This window comes from Larimichthys crocea, chromosome XVIII (assembly GCF_000972845.2).
Source record: "Larimichthys crocea isolate SSNF chromosome XVIII, L_crocea_2.0, whole genome shotgun sequence".
NCBI lineage: Eukaryota > Metazoa > Chordata > Actinopteri > Sciaenidae > Larimichthys > Larimichthys crocea.
Window position 1 is genome coordinate 16,372,275 of NC_040028.1, and position 3,868 is coordinate 16,376,142.

Consider the following 3,868-nt stretch of genomic DNA (forward strand, 5'->3'; position numbering starts at 1 on the left):
ACTCAAAAGCTTGTGCCATTATGGAATCTGAGAAATCAAGATTGTGCAGGTAAGTGAGAAGTGAAACCTTTGTTCTATAGCTCAGCTTCATACTGCTGCTGATCTCTGTCTGACTCACTCATGACTAATGTACCTGAATTACTCCACTTCCTTCAACCAAATGGCAAGCTGTGTGGCTGTGAAGTGAAACCAACACCGAAGTGCCAAAAACTGCAGTTCTTCAAACGTCTACTCGAGGTCGGCTGCAGAACAATTCAGTCTCTATAAGCCAACATATCAAAATGTCCAACTTCACAGCAGAAATAAACATACAAAAAATAGTTTTGGTGTTTATAGCTAATTTACCCATCATGGCAGCTGTACTGAGGTTGATTTTTTTTTTTAGCTTTTTATTTTCACCTATTCAAAGTATATTTAGTTTAAAGTTATGCATAATAGCTGGGTGCTGTTACAGGTGGCTTGTTTGAGCAACCAGATTTGATTCAACCCATCTCAGCTCCACCTAAACTCCATGTCTTTGCCCATTTTTAGATGAGCCGGGTCTGTATTAAGTATGCTACTTTTTTTCTTATAAAAAAAAACTAAAAAACAACCATTCTTCTGAATTTTAAAAGTACCGATCTTGATCCCAACCCCGTAACATGCAACAAACTGCCCGAGGTCGCAGTCTGATGAATCCAGACAGGCGACATCATCTGCAAAAAGTAGAGACGCATTGAATTTTTTAATATTTGCTGTGCAGCTTTTGTAGCTGTTTCCCCCCCTGAAGGAAAACTACCCCTCCATTATTGCTTTCATTTATTAAAAAAAAAAAACAAATATCCCTGCTTGAATTTGCTTGGGCCCCGTCCAGCTGTTTAACCTTTGAGCTACATCTCTCCCCACACAAACAGCAGTTCTAATGTCATGCTTATATATATTAATTGTACGCAGACATCCAAGCCATCTTGCTAATAAAAACAGAGCCTGGTTTTTAAAAAGTGCTCCACTTATTTTTCCCTCTCTGTTACATCAGCCCTGTCCCATTTTTAAAACCACTGGAGCTGCATTTGTCAAGCAAGCCTTGCATAGCGCTGCGCTATTGTGAGCCATGCTTGCTATAAACCCTGCACACACACACACACACACACACACACACACACACACAGCCCTCTGCACTTCTATTACATGCTGTATGGCAGGAGTGCTTCCTGCCATAGAGCTGGGGCTGACCTCCTAACAAAGAACAGGTTCAATCTGCCTCCCCTCCCCCAACCCGGGAAGCTGATGAGGGTCACATGACCTTTCTAGACAGCACTGAGGAGCAGTGGTAATATGTATGGGTGGGGGAAGGGTGCCGCGAGTCACACGGCTCTTGTTGTGTTGTTATTAGGCTGGGGAAGCGCTTGGGAAGCTCAGTCTGTAGCAGGGGGAATATCCAGTTGGGTATCTATTCCTCATTGTGCGCCGGTGTCCATTGACATATTGAATTTAGTTCCCTAAGCCCTGCTGCTTTATTTACAGTGTAAAGAGAATAGGAGCATGGGGGCCTGGCCATCAGAACCAGTCTGGAGGAAAAGTGTGTGTGTGTGCACGTACAAGCGTGTGGTATTGGAGAGAAAAAGCAAGCCCTTGTGTACTCACTGTACAACACCACCCCCACGGTCTTCCTCCCCTCCCCCTCTCTGCAGCCATCCACACTGGCTAGAGATGCAGAAAGGTTTTCTGTGGTACACTGTTATGTCATAGCCTACAGACCTATTTTCCAGACAGAGCAAAGCCGAATAAAAGAAAAAACAAAACGTCTCTGTTTCTCGGAGGGGAAATGTTTTGTTTTTTTTCCACGCAAAAGCAAAGATGAGGCAAGAAGAAAAAAAATAGGTCTGATTAACCGCGCGCTGTTCTGCTTATACTGTATGTTACGCTTCAGTAAACATCTGTGTTTAAAAAAAGAATGTGTGACTTTATGAAGCCGCATTCCTCCCCCCCGCCTCAATCAAATTCCTTTGACAGAACAGGGGGGAGGGAGAGAAGGCGGGAAAAGCAGACAGATGTCATAGATTCAAGGGTCGGGGACAGAGGTCAAGGGTTGGTGACCTGGCCATCCAGCAGACTCGCCTTCCCTTTCCTCCCCCTCCGGCATAATGGCAGTCATTGACTTTACAATGCCTTTTTCTTACAGTGACATTTAAATCTTTTGGCGACACAGTTTTGAAATTCCCTCTCAAGCTGTAGATTGGCCAGTTTATCAGTTTTTGTTATTAGATGCTGAAATCCAACTAAATGCTTTAAATAAAATAAACATTTATATATGAATTTAAAAGATTAACGTGTCAAAGTGTGAATATTTTTAAGAAATTCGCTTCTATGCCAAAGGTTAGATGAGAACCATGACACCACTTTAATATTGTGCATGGTAAATGCAGCTGAAGCCGGTTAACTTAGCGTAAAGAATGGAAACAACTAGCCTATCTTTGTCATCCGACCAGCACCTCTAAGTTAACATCTGATATCTTTTTGGTTAAAACACTGGTTGCCTTTAAAATTCAAAAGAGATCAGCCTCAGAACCCCCTCTACAACTGAAAAAATATCATTTATACACCACAGTTTTTGCACATATTAAATAAATGAGATATAACATGTGAATTACTGAACTTTAGAGGTGTTGGTAGACTGATTTTGTTACATTTTGGACAGAACCAGGCTAGCTGTTTGCCCTATTTTATAATCGTATTGCTGAGGTAGGCTAACTAGCTGCTGGCCCCAGCTACATATTATATTCATGCACAAATCCAGCTCAGATCTGACTAACTATGTGGAGCAGTCTGTCTGTTACATCACATCATTTGGACCTCCAGTGTGTTAAAAATGGTTTGATGCTGATGCTGAATGGTTGTCAGCAGGACAAACGTCTCTTGATGGGTTTCCATGGAGACCATTGTATGAGTTGCAATATTGAGATGTTATGCACTGAGGTAAAAATATTCTTGCTCGGATCGGGCCTAAACACACAATGTATTCAATTAGCAGTCGATTCAGATGGCACGATGATGGAGTTGTGCAATAATAAAAAAAAACATTATCTAAAATCATTTAATCGCCCTGATTAACTGATAATAAAACCATCCACTTTCACGTGTTACACTAATGTGATGATAATGATAGATGATGCTATTTGTTTACCTGAAATTACATCTGAACTTATTTCTTTGATTCCATCTTCTAAATTTAAAGTATCTAAAGGATCTACAGAAACAAGGTTGGATAGTTTTCTCGAAAATATGGGGGTGTTGTTACACTCGAGGGTGTTTTAAAACAGTCCTACTGTATGATTTGTAGCCAGGAGAATCTCACAGGAGATGTGATCTCTCAGTGTGACATTGTATTGTTAGCTCAGAGGCTTGGGGGGGATGGGCATGTCTGCTGTGTGCAGTGGATCAGTGGTTTTCAGCCTCCTGCTTTGTCATAGCAACATAATGCTGCGTAATGGGCCTCCACTCAGCTAGACACCCAATACAGCACTGTGACATGTTAGTCTACATAATCACTCTCTTGACCTCCAAGTTCAGGAGATGACATTTGGACAAGGCTCGGTCGTGGTTCTCTCCTTGTTCTCCCCTCGGAAATAAACGACGATGACGAAGAGAAGCGTGGAGATTTACATGTGTGGCTGAGAATCATGGGATTGTATAAGAGATAGGAAAGAACAAACCGTGTTATCACATTCACGTAGAGATGTTAAGCACCTCGTTATCTGATATGTAAAATGAAAGGATTCGGAGGGCTTTACCACCTGTTAACATTTACCTACCAAATTAGGTTATAAAACATGGATAAACCCTGCTGCACTGTTTGAACTTGTGTGTATGTGTTTGTGTGTAGAATCAT